General features: G+C 42.6%; 1 pseudogene; it reads left to right on the plus strand.

Annotated features, from left to right (window-relative positions):
- Nucleotides 1–14054, plus strand: part of LOC132658954 (testis-specific Y-encoded protein 1-like) — a 56924-nt pseudogene extending 42870 nt beyond the window's left edge.
- The last annotated feature ends 281 nt before the right edge of the window (nt 14055–14335 follow it).

The following is a 14335-nucleotide window of genomic DNA, read 5'->3' on the forward strand; positions in this document are numbered from 1 at the left end:
TCCTGATCTGAGCCATCTCACTGCTCAGTCTTGTGGGTTTGTTTGTTTTTTTTTTTTTCTGACTGCATAGAGCTTCTCCATCTTCAGCTACACAGGACAGAATCAATCTGATTTCAGCATTGACCATCTCAAGAGTCATCTCTTGTGTTGTGGGAAGAGGGTGTTTTCTGTGAATGGTGAGTTCTCTTAGGGAATTCTGTTAGCCTTTGCCATACTTCATATGTACTCCAAGGTCCAACTTGCCTGTTATTCCAGGTATCTCTTGACTTCCTACTTTCTCTAGGAGGCAATGAACGTGGGCAGTATAATCCCTCATTCCTCTGCCTTTTCTAAATCCATCGCATATATTTGGAAGTTCTTGGTTCAAATACTTTGAAGCCTAGCACAAAGGATTTTGAGCCTTATCTTGCTTAGTATGTGAAATGAGCACAAGAGTGCAGTACTTTGACAAATTATCAGCATTACCCTTTGATGTGGGGATCAGTACGTTGTCATGTGTACACTAGAGCTTGCTCAGTAGTGGCATAATGTGTATTCCATAGTGCAAACTCAGAAGTTGGAACATGTATGGCATATAATGTTGACTCAGTAGAGGTAGGACGATACTTTCAGAGTGCAAGCTCAGTAGTTGTGCTAAGCCTTCTGTAGAACACTGATTCAGCAATGGTAAGATGTGTGTTCTAGAATTCAGGGTCAATAGTGTTGTCACATTTCCTCCAGAGTTTAGCCACTGCAGAAGTGGCATGTGTGCTTAGAATGGGGTCTTAATAGTGGTGAGATGCATGCTCTACATCTCAGTCTCAGTAGAAGAGAGGTGTGTTCTCTAGAGTGCAAGCTAGTAGTTACAAGACACTTGGTGTGCTGACCTGTAGTACACAAAGAAGCAGTGGAAGTTGTCACAGCACTGAAACACTGACTGGTGAAAAACTCCTCGGTGTGTTTGACCCACAGTAGACAAAGAAACGTTCCAAGAATGTTTTACCTATGAGGTACAGGATGGTGGTAATTATTGAGTGCCTTCCAGCTAATGTAGATGGAGATGCGCTTAAGCCATGTCATAAAACTGAACCAGTGATAGTTACAATCTCTTAGTCTTGCCTGAGCTATTTGGATGCAGAAACACTTAAAAAATTCACAGCACTGAAGCACTGGAATTTGACAAATTATCGGCTGTGTCTTCCAAGAATGGATGCTGAAGCACTTGAACTGTATCACGTAGCTGAAAGACTGGATGTTGATGAATACTGGGTGTATTTGACCTGGGGTAAGAAGGGGACTCATTTAACCGTATGACAGCCCTAAAACACAATATGGAGAAAAATGTATGCGTGTTTATGAACTGGTATGTACAGAAACAATTGAGACATATCACAGAACTCAACAGTTGATGGTGAACAACTTCTAGGTGTATTTGAACCAGAGTATACGAAACAAGACTTGAAGAATGTAACAGAACTGAAACAACTGATGGTGATAAACTATTGCATGCGTTCAGCATGGCGTAGAAGAAGAAGGACTTGAAACATGTCGCAGCACTGAAACACCAATGGTCATAAGCTACTGGGTATGTTTCAGCTCAAGTGGATTAGAGAACCATTTGAAGCATGTCGCACAACTGAAACATTGCATGCTTATGAACGACTGCATGTACTTGATATGGAGTGAATGAAGAAAGCACTTGAAGCATGTGACATCACTGAAGCACTGGTTGAGAATATGGACTATGTTTGAGCCGGAATGGACACAGAACCTTCAGAATCATTTCATAGTACTGAACACTAGCACTAGACGGGGAAAAAACTACTGAGTTCGTTTGACACAGGAATGGATGAAGAAGCAGTTGACATTATGTCACAGCAGTGAAACAAGATGGTTATAAACGGTGAGTGTATTGACGTTAGTGGGACCAAGAACATATTTAATCTTATCAAAGTCCTGAAACACTGGAGCATGGTGAACTGCTGGCTGTGTATGCCTCAGTGTGCACAGACAACATTTCAAATCATGTCACAGCACTGAAACGCTTGTATGGAGACGACAGACTGACTGTCTAGATCTGGGGTGGATGAGGAAGCTCTTGAAGCATGTCACTTCATGTATACACTAGATGGCGACAAACTACGGAGTTGGTGTATGAGTGCGCATGAAGAAGCCATTGGGTCGTGCTGCAAAGTAAACCACTGGCCGTTTATAACTACTAGAAATTTTACACCAGGATTAATGTAGAAGCATTTGAAGACTGTCAGTGTACTGAAGCAATGGATGGTGATAAAGGACTATGTTAACCTGGAGTGGGTGAGGAAGTACTCGAATCCAGGGGCAGCCATGGAACACTGTGTATTGATAAACTCCGGGATGTTTTATTTAGTCACTTCGTTAAGGAAGAATTGAACTTGGTCATATGTCACAGCACTGGACACTGGTTGGTACCACTTATTGACGATGACTGACCTGAGTGGGAAGAGAGCCTTTGAATTGTGCCACACCCACTGCACTAAAGAAATAGAGGAAACAATAGAATGCGAAAGACTAGGGATCTCGTCAAAAACTTAGAGATACCAAGCAAACATTTCTTGCAAAGATGGGCTGAATAAAGGACAGAAGTCGTATGGGCCCAACAGAAGCAGAAGATATTAAGAAGAGGTGCAAAAATACACAGAAGAACTGCACATAAAAGATAGTCATGACACAGATAATCACAATGATGTGATCATTCACCTAGAACCAGACATCCAGGAATGTACACTCAAGTGGGTCTTAGGAAGCATCACTACAAAGAAAGCTAGTGGAGGGGATAGAATTCCAGTTGAGCTAGTTCAAATCCCAAAGGACCATGCTATGAAAGGGTTGCACTTAACATGGCACCAAATGTGGAAAATTCAGCACTGGCCACAGGACTGGAAAGGGGCAGTTTTCACTCCAATCCCAAAGAAAGGCAATGCCAAAGAATTCTCCAACTACTACACAGTTGCACTCATCTCATATGCTACTAAATTACTGGGCAAAATTATCCAAGCCATGCTTCAGCAATACAGCAACCAGGAACTTCCAGCTATTCGAGTTGGTTTTCCAAAAGGCAGAGCAACCAAGATCAAATTGCCAACATCTGCTGCATCATTGAAAAACCAAGAGAGTTCCAAAAGAAGATCTACTTCGGTTTTATTGAGACTTTGACTATGTGGATCACAATAAACTTTGGGAAATTCTGAAAGAGATTTCAGGGAATACCAGACAACCTGACTTGCCTCTTGATAAACTTGTATGCAGGTCAGGAAGCAACAATTAGAACTGGAAATAGAACAACAGACTGGCTCCAAAAAGGAAAAGGAGTACCCCGAGGCTGTATAATTGCCACCTTGCTTATTTAACTTCTACACAGACTACATAACGAGAAACACTGGGCTGCAGGAATCTCAAGGTGGAAACAAGATTGACAGAGAAATATCAATCATCTGAAATATGCCGATGACACCAGCCTTATGGCAGAAAGTGAAGAACTAAAGAGCCTCTTGATAAAAGTGACACGAGAGAGTGAATAAGTTGGCTTAATGCTCAACATTCAAAAAACAAAGATCATGGCATCGGATGCCGCCACATCATGGCAAATAGGTGGGAAACAGTGGAAACAGAAGATGACTTTATACTTCTGGGCTCCAAAATCGCTGCAGATGGTGACTGCAGCCATGAAATTAAAAGACGCTTCGTCCTTAGAAGGAAACTTATGACCAACCTAGATGATTAATTATCATTATTGATTATTGCTGATGATTGATTATTATTGATTATTATATTCATATTGAAAAACAGAGGCTTTACTTTGTCGAGAAAGGTCCATCTAGTCAACGCGACGGTTTTCCCAGTAGTCATGTGTGGATGTAAGTTTTGGAATATAAAGAAGGCTGAGCACTGAAGTATTGATGCTTTTGAACTGGGTGTTTAAGAAGACTCTTGAGAGTCCCTTGGACTGCTAGGAGATCCAACCAGTCCATCCTAAAAGAAATCAGTCCTTAGTGTTCATTGACAGGACTGATGTTGAAGCTGAAACTCCAATAATTTGGCCCCGTGATGTGAAGAGCTGGCTCATTTGAAAGCATCTTGTTGCTGGAAATGATTGAGGGCAGGAGGAGAAGGGGACGTCAGAAGGTGAGATGGATGGATGGTATCACCGACTCAATGGACATGGGTTTGGGTTACCCATGGGAGTTGATGATGGACAGGGAGGTCTGGCTTGCTGCGGTTCATGGGATAACAAAGAGCTGGACATGAATGAGTGACTCAACTGAACTGATCACCCCTTAAAGAGTGATTTTTTTTTCTTTCTTTTCCTTTTTCTTTTAAATAATCTTGGGCACATTTGACTGAAGCATGCCATGCAATGAAACGTTAAATGGTCAGTAACTACCAGCTGGGCTTGACATTGGATGGACGGAGAAGCACTGCAGGCATGTCACTGAACTTCAACACTGTATGGTGATAGCCTAGTGAATGCCTTTAAATGGGGAGAATGAACACACCATTGAAGTGGATCTTGGCATTGGAACTGGAGGTGGTGAATGTTATGGATGTGTTTGACTTGCGATAATGAGGAAGACTTGAGGAATGTCACACACAGTAAAACATTGGATGGTGTTAATGTTTGAGTGTGTTTGGCCTGGTGAGGATGGAAACGTCCTGGAATCTGCCATAAAATGGAAACACTCAATGGTCATAAGCTACTGCATGTGCTTCACCTAGAGAGGATGAAGAAGCACATGAAGCATGCTACAGGACTGAAACAGTGGATGGTGATAATCCACTGGGTATGTTTTGTCTGGGGTTGTGAAGAAGCACTTGAGGCAAGTCCTCGAACTGAGGCATGGGATGCTGATAAACTGTTGGGTACTTCTGAACAGTGGTGTGTGGCAAAATTCTTGAAATATGTTACAGTATGGAAACATTGGATGATGCTAAACTCCTGGTGTGTTTGATCCAGGATGGGCAAGAAGCAATTGATGCATGTCAAAAACCTGAAACAGGTGATAAACAACAGGGTGTGTATGACCCAGAGTGCATGGGGAAGTATCTGAACCTTGTCACCAACATGAAACACTGGATGGTGACAAACTGTTGAGGGTGCTTGATTCAGGGTGGACAGGAAGCACATGATCCATTTCACAGAACTCAAACGTGGACGGGGCAAGAGACTTGGAATGTTTGACCCAGGGAGAAAAAGAAGCTCTGGAAGCATGCTGTAACCCTGAAACACTGGATAGTGAGAAACCACTTGGTGTGATGACCTGAGGGAATGAAGAAACCCAGAAGCATGTTGCATAACTGAAACATTGGATAACGACACACTACTGGGTGTCTTTGACCCCGTGTACACAAAGGAGCACTTGAAGCATGTCACAGAACTTGAACACTGGATGGTGAAAAACTCCTGGGAGTGTTTGACTGGGTGGATGAAGACGCTCCTCAAGCATGTCTCTGCACTAAGACACTGGATGAGGAGTGTGTTTTAGCCTCAGAAAATGAAGCACTTGACCTGTGTAACGGCACTAAAATAGAGTATGGCACTTATACCACTGGGTGATTAGTCCCAGGTGACAAGGAAACACCGGAAAGTGTCGCATGTTAATGCACTGAATACTCTACGGGGATAAAGTACTGAATGTGTTTGATCTGGGGTTGCGAAGAAGCAGGTAAAGCAGGTCCCTGGGGTGACACAAGGGATTCTGATACACTACTGGGAGTGTAGGAATTCAAGTGGAATAAGAAGCACTGGAAGCATGTCACATCCATGAAACAATAAATGTTGCTAAACTACTGAGTGGGAATGAGAGCCTGGGAAAGACTAGAGATCTCTTCAGGAAAATAAGTGGTATCAAGGGAGTATTTCATGCACATATGTGTATAATAAAGGGCCGAAAATGTGTGAACCTAAAAGAAGTGGAAGATATTAAGGAGTGCTGGCATGATTACATAGAAGAACTATCCAAAAAGTTCCCGATGACCTAGATAACCATGATGGGGTGATCACTCGCCTACAGCTAGACATCTTGGAGTGGGAAATCCAGTGGCTCTTAGAAAGCATCACTACCAACAAAGATAGTGGAGGTGATGGAACACCAGCTGAGCTATTTCAAATTTTAAAAGATGATATTGTTGAAGTGCTGCACTCAGTATGCCAGAAAACTTGGGAAACTCAGCAGTGGCTGCAGGACTGGAAAAGGTCAGTTTTTCGTTTGAAATCCAAGGAAGGGCAACACCACATGATGTTCCAAATATCACACAACGGCCATTATTTTACGCACTAACTCCTTTGAACACAATTTATGAACAACTGAGATAGCTGGATGACGTCACTGACTCGATGGACATGAGTCTGAGTGAACTAAGAGAGTTGGTGACGGACAGGGAGGCTTGGCTTGTGGCGATTCATGGGGGCGCAAAGAGTCGGACAGGCTGAACTGAATTGAACTGAGACAGCATATTAAAAAGCAGAGATGTTAATGTGCCAACAAAGCTCCACCTAGTTAAGATTATGATTTTTCCAGTAGGCGTGTATGGATGTACCAGTGGAACTATAAAGAAAGCTGAGCACCAAAGAAGTGATGCTTTTGAACTGTGTTGTTGGAGGAGATTCTTGAGAGTCCTTTGAACTGCAAGGAGATCCAACCAGTCCATCCGAAAGGAGATCAATCACGAATATTCATTAGAAGGACTGAGGTTAAAGCTGAAACTCCAATACTTTGGCCAACTGATGTGAAGAGCTGACTCATTTGAAAAGACCCTGATGTTTGGCAAGATTGAAAGCAGGAGGAGAAGGAGACGACAGAGGATGAGACAGTTAGCTGGTATCACCGACTCAAAGGACATGAATTTCAGTAAACTGCGGGAGTTGGTGATGGACAGGAAGGCCTGATTTGCTGTAGTCCATGGGCTCACAAACAGTCATACACAACTGAGCAGCTGAAGTGAATCGAACAAAGACATGCTCACAATTCTCCTGCCAAGACTTTAACAGCACATTAACCTAGAAGCTGCAAATGTTCAAACTGGATTTAGAAAAGACAGAAACCAGAGGTCAAATTGGCAACATCCATTGGATCATGGAAAAAGCAAGAATATTATTGAAAAAAAAAAACCTATTTCTGCTTTATTGAGTATGATAAAAATCCACTGTGTGGATCACAACAAACTGCAGAAAATTCTTAAAGACATGGAAATACCAGACTACCTACATGCCTCCTGAGAGACCTGTATCCAGGTCAAGAAACAACCAGTGAGAACCAGGTAAAGAAGAACAGATGGTTTGAAATTGGAAAACAAACAAACAAACAAACAAACTACTACATGTGTCACCCTGTTGATTTAATTTATATGCAGATCACATCTTGGAAAATGCGGGGCTGGAGGAAACACAAGCTGAAATTAAGAGAAAAATAGAAATATCAATAACTTCAGATATGCAGATGACACCACCGATATAGCATCAAGCAAAGAATAACTAAAGAGCCTCTTGATGCAGGTGAAAGAGGAGAGTGAAAAAGCTGGCTTAAGACGCAACATTCAAAACACTAAGATCCTAGCATCGTGTCCTATTATTTCATGGCAAATAGATGGGAAAACAATGGTAACAGTGAGACTTCTGTTTCCTTGGACTCCAAAATCATGGCAGGTGATGACTGCAGCTATGAAATTAAATGACACTTGTTTCTTGGAAGAAAAGCAGTGACAAACCTAGACTGCATGTTAAAGAGCAGAGGCATCCGTTTGCCAAGAAGCGTCCATATAGTCAGAGCTATATTTGTGTTTTTTTAAGCAGTCATGTGACAATGTAAGTTAGGCCATAAAGAAGGCTGAACATTAAGAAATTGATACTTTTGAACCACAGTCTTGGAGAAGACACTTGTGAGTCCCTTGGGCTGCAAGGAAATCAATCCAGTCAACTGTAAAGGACATCAATCCTGAAAATTCACTGGAGGGGCTGATGCTGAGGCAGAAGCTCCAATATTATGGCTATCTGATGTGAAGAGTCAACTCGTTGGCAAAGACTCTGATGCCGCCAAAGATTGGAGCAGAAGAAGGGGACGATGGAGGACCAGATACTTGGATGGCATCACCGACCCAGTGGATTTGAGTTTGAACAAGCTCCGGGAGATGGTCAAGGGCAAGAAGGCGTGACATACTGCAGTCCATGGGATTTGGAGAGTTGGAGATGACTGAATGACTGAACAACCCATAACAGCCAGCAACAACAAATCTACAGAGTGCCTTTGACCGTGAGTAGTTTCAGGAGCTCTTGAAGCATGTCACAGATCTGAAACCCAAGATAGTGGCAAACCACTGAAGGTGTTTGACTTGGAGTTAGTGAAGCAGCCATTAGTATGTGCTACAACATTGAAACAATGAATGTCGATAACCTATATGGTGTATTTGTTGTGGAGTAAGTGAAGAACCCCTTGAAGTGGGTTTCATGACTGAAACACTGTATGTTCACACTTCAGATGGTCTGTGTTTGATCTTGTATATAGAAAGAAGCACAAGGAGCCTGTCACAACCCTGAAACTGGATCATGGTAAATCATTGTGTATGATGAGCTGTGGTAGTTGAAAAATCAATGAAAGTATGTACTAGCCCTGAATCAATGGATGGTGATAAACTAAGAGTGTGCTCAACCTTGAGTGGACAAAGGATCTTTTGAAGCATATGCCAGAATTAACACACTGGATTGTGATAAATTATTGGTTATGTATTTTCTGCAGAGAATGACGAAGCAGTTGAGCAGGAAACAGCCTTGAAACACTGGATGATGATAAACTACGGGGTTTGTTTGATACATGTTGAATGAGGAGAAACTGAAAGCATGGCACAGACGAAAACATGGGACCATCATAAACTTCTGAATGCGTTTTATCTAGAATGGCCTAAAGAAGGACTTTAAACTCAGCACAGAACCGAAACAGGAATTGTGATAAGCTACCTACCATATTTTATATGGAGAGGATAAAGGAGTACATGAGGCATGCCACAGTACTGGAACACTGGATAGTGGTAAACGACAGGGAGTGTTTGACTAAATGAGACAAAGGGACCCTTCAGGCCGGTAATAGCGCAGCATCAACGAATGATGAAAATGTACAGGGTGTGTTTTACCTGGAGGGGATGGAGGAGGCTCAAAACATGTCACAATACAGAAAAAATGGATGGTGATAGCTGTCACATTAATTTCTTCTGGAGTGGATTAAAAACCCCTTGAAGCATATCTAAAGTTACACACTGGATGGGGATATAATATTGTGTGTATTTAATGCCAGTAAGAAATAGAGGGAACAATAGAATAGGAAAGACGAGAAATCTTGCCCAGAAACTGAGAGACTGCAAGGGAATATTTCATGAGACATGGGCACAATCCAGGACAGAAGGGGTATGAACCTAGCAGAAGGAGAAAATGTGATGGAGTGCTGGCAAGAGTACACGAGAAGAGCTGTACCAAAGCAAGGTCTTAATCACCTGCTGCCGCTGCTGCTGCTGCTGCTGCTGCTGCTATGTCGCTTCTCTCGTGTCCAGCTCTTCATGACCCCATGGACAGCTCACTACCAGGCTCCTCTGTCCATGGGATTTTCCAGGCAAGAATATTGGAGTGGGGTGCCATCACCTTCTCTGCTTAATCACCCACATAACCATAATGGTGTGATCACTCACGTAGAGCAGACAACCTGGGGTGTGAAGGCAAGTGGATCTTAGGCAGAAATACCACAAACAATGCTAGTCAAGATGATAGACTTGAAGCTCAGCTATTTCAAATTGTAAAAGATAATGCTGTTAAAATGCTGCACTCAATGTGCCAGGACATTTGGAAAACTCATCAATGACCACAGGACAGGGAAAGGTCAGATTCACTCTGATCCCAAAAAAGGGCATTGTGAAGGCATGCTCAAACTGCTGCCCAGTCGTTCTCACTTCATATGCTGGCTGGGTAATGCTCCAAATGCCTCCATCTAGGTTTCAACAGTATGTGAACTGAGAACTTTCAAATGTACAAATTGGATTACGAAAGGCAGAGGAACCAGAGATCAAATTGCCAACATTCATTGGATCATAGAAAAAGCAGGGAGTTCCAGAAAATGACCTACTTCTGCTTCATTCACTATGCTAAAGCATTTGACTGTGGGGGTCACAGAAATTGCGGAAAATTCTTAAAGAGGTGGGTATACTAGACCACTTTACCTGGCTCCTGAGAAACCTGTATGCAGGTCACGAAGTAACAGAATCAGACAGGAACAATGGAGTTGTTCAGAATTGGTAACGGAGTAGGTCAAGGCTGTCTTGTTGTCACGCCACTTATTTAACTTACATGCACAGTATATCACGCAAAATGTCAGACTGGATGAAGCGCAAAGTGGAATCGAAATTGCTGGGAGAAACATAAATAAACTCAGACATGCCCATGACAGAACGCAGACGAGGGATTAGAGCTCTTTGCTGAGATGAAAGTGGAGATTTAAAACGTTGACTTACACCTCTACATGCAATAAATTCAGAGCCTGTCATCCAGTCCCACCTCTTGATAGCAAATAAATCAGGACACAATGGAAACTGTGAAAGAGTTTTATTTTCATGAGTTCCAAAACTACTGTATGTATTTGAAAGAGGATAGTTGCGGAAGCACTTGTGCATTAATCAGCACTGAAAGAACGGATGTGTGTATTAACCCAGAGCAGTTAAGAAAGCACTGTAGTATGTCACAGCACTGATAGAATAAATGGCGAAAAAACAGGTGTTGAGTTTCACCTCTGGGGATCAAACAAGCACCTACTAAATGCCACAAGTTACGGCCCTGAAACCTTGGCTAATGATAAAATGCTGGGAATGTTCAACTGATGTGGACTAGTAAGCACTTGAAGCATATCACTGTACTGAATATTGGATGATGATACACTAATGAGTATGTTTTTCAGGAGAAGATGAAGCACATGAAGCATATTACAGCACTGAAGCACTGAAGGGTGGTAAACTCCAAGGAGTGACGGGCCAGGATTGACAAAGGAGCATACGCAGTGATTCACAGTACTGAGATACAGATGTTGGAAAACTATTGAGTATTTGACACCAGGTGGACAAAGAAGCATTCGGAGCATGTCCTCTGTCAAGGCACTGAGCACTGCATGGTGATAAACTACAGAGTGTGTTTTTGCAGAGAGTGGATGAATAGGCACTTGAATCACGTCATAGCACTGAAACACTGACTTTAGTAAAGTACCGGATGTATTTTTCCAGTCTGGATGATACAGCAGTTTGTGTCACAGCTTGGAAGTGCTGGATGGTGATAAACTGCTGGTGTGTTTGATAAAGATGCACTTGAACTTGTGACAGCAGTGAAAAGCAGCAAGGGATAAGCTGGTGAGGCTATTTTACCTGGGGTGGAGAAAGATGTGGCTGAACCTCCTCTCTGAAGTGTGGATAATAAGCGACTTAGTATGTTTGACCTGGGGTGGATGGAGAAACACTGAAAGCATGTCACAGCAGTGCAACACTGGAGGGAGATACACAACAGGATGTGTTTGACCCAGGGTGCATGAAGAATAACTCGAGGTGTCACTGCACTGAAACAGTAGACGATGATAATCTACTGGACACGTTCAGCCAGTAATCAACGAAGAAGCACATGGAATGGCACTACATTGTGATAAACACCTGCTTGTATTTGACCAGTGTGGATGAAGAAGTTCCTGAAGCATGTCCAATCTTTGCAACCCTGGATGCTGATATGTTCCCATCAAGCAATGTGTCTCTTTCATATGAGGCGTAAAAGCAGGCACTTAGAGCATGTCACAGGGCCTCTCCTGGTGGTCCAGCGGTTAAGCATCCACCTTGTAGTGTAGGGGATGAAGGTTCAATCCCCGATTGGGAAAGGAACATCCCATATGCTACAGAGTAAGTAAACCTGCATAGCTGCAAATACTGAAGTTCTCACACTCCCGAGACTTCATGCCATGGTTAGAGTTGGCTTGTCTCAAGGACTATCTTACGTGACACAACTGAGACCCAGCACAGCCAACTACATAAATGAAGAAGAATCACGTCTCAGGTGAAACACTGGTGACAAACTGCTGAGTATGCTTTACCTGGAGGAAATGAAGAAACGCTTGAATCATCTCTCTGCACTGAAACATGGGATAGTGATAAGCTACTGGGTACGTTTGACATGGGGTGCGTTAAGAAGACTTGTGGGATGTTCCGCAGTTAAGACATTGGATGATGATAATCTACTGAGTGTGTTAGACCTGGAGTGGATAGAAGCCCGTCACAAAATGAAACACTAAGGGTGGTAACCTACTGTTGTGTTTAACTAGGGGAGGATGAAGAAACACTGAACCTGTCACAGCACTGAATACTAGATATGTTTGTCCCGGAGTGAGTTGAACAAGCACTCGAAACAGGTTACAGAACTGAGAGAAACACTGGATGGTGGTAAGCGACACAGAGTGATGACCAGAGATGAAGAAGCAATGGGAACATGTCATGACAGCGAAACACTAGCTGATGATGAACAGTATTATCAGTGGCAAGATGCCTGCTCCAGAGTTCCGGTTCAAGACGCAGCATGCTTGCACTAGAATGCGGGCTTAGTAAGTTTGTGATGCCTCCCCTAAAGTGCAAATTCAGCAGTTACCACAGCCTACCCTGGATCGTGATGTCAGAAGGGGTAAAAGGAGAGCTGGAGGCGGCAAGCTCAGAATGTGCACGACGTGCACTAGAATGAGGGCTCCTTGGTGGCTGATGCGTGCATTAGATTGCAAGTTCAGAAGTTGTGACATGGGTATCCCATATCACCCATGTTGTAAAACCTCACACTGGTCTTCTATTTTTTACATATGGTACCGTACCCATTTAAGTGCGCTTTTCTCAAGGCATCCCAGCTTCACCTTCTCCCACTTAGTCAAACGTCTGTTCTTGAGATCCTTGTCTCTTCTCCTTGCCTGCGTAGAGCCCATCTTTCTAAATTCCACATCTGTGCATTAATATACAGTTTTGTCTCTCTCTTTCTTAGTTCCTTCATTCTGTGTAATAGGTTTCGTGCTCTTCCCACTCATTAGAACTGACTCAAATGCATGACTTCTTTTACCTGAGTAATACTTCATATGTATATGTAGCAAAACTTCCTTAACCATTCATCTGCTGATGGACCTCGTGGTCACTTTCACATCCGTGGTATTGCAAACAGTGCTTCAATAAACGTTGGAGTACTGTTTCTTACCATTCTCGTTTCCTTGAAGTTCATGCCTAAGAGCGGGATCGCTGGGTCATATGGTATTTCTCTTTCCAACTTTCTAAGGAGTCTCCATAATGGTTGTACCAGTTTGCATTCCCATCCACAGTGTAAAAAGGTTCCCTTTTCTCCACACCCTCTCCAGCAGTTATATTGTAGACATTTTAATGATGGCCAATCTGACCAGTGTGAAATGATACCTCAATGTGGTTTTGATTTGCATTTCTCTTATAATGAGTGATGCTGAGCAACGTTTCTGTGTCTCTTAGTAATCTGTGTATCTTCTTTGCAGAGGGCTTTTACCTATGTTTTGATTGGTGGTTTGTTTTGCTGAGTAGTATTTGTAGCTGAGTATTGAGATGCGTGAGCACCTTGCATATTTTGGAGACAACTTTTTTGTTAGCTTTTCAGTTGCTATTCAGTTCAGTTCAGTTCAGTCGCTCAGTCGTGTCCGTCTCTTTGCGACGCTGTGAATGGCAGCACCCCAGGCCTCCCTGTCCATCGCCAACTCCCGGAGTTCACTCAGAGTTGCTCTTATTTTCTCCCAATTCTGAAGCTACATATTCACCTTAATTATAGTTTCCTTCAATGTACAAAAGCTATAGAGTTTAATTAGGTTCCTTTTTTCAAACATTTTTATTTCCTTTAGGCAATGGCCCACAGAGGACCTTGCTGTGACTTATTTTGTGGTGGTTATACCTATATTGTACTCTGAGGGTGGTATATTTTCTGGTCTTACTTTTCCACCTGTAATCCATTTTGAGTTTATTTTTGAACATGGTGTTAGATAGCGTTCTAGCTCCTACACAGAGCTGTCCACTTTTCCCATAACACTTTTTTGAAGAAAATGTCTTTTTCTGTTGCGCATTTTTGCCTGCATCGTCAAAGATAATGGGGGCAGGAATCTATCATTGGACTTCATATTTGTTTTCCATTGGTCTATATTTCTATATTTGTGCAAGTTTCATACTCTCTTGATATCTTCGTAGTGTAGTCTGAAGCTAGAAAATTTGACTCCTCTCGTTCCATTCTTCTTTCTCAAAACTGCTTTGGCTCTTCGAGGTCTTATGTGTTTCCATG

This window comes from Ovis aries, chromosome Y (genome assembly GCF_016772045.2).
Source record: "Ovis aries strain OAR_USU_Benz2616 breed Rambouillet chromosome Y, ARS-UI_Ramb_v3.0, whole genome shotgun sequence".
NCBI lineage: Eukaryota > Metazoa > Chordata > Mammalia > Artiodactyla > Bovidae > Ovis > Ovis aries.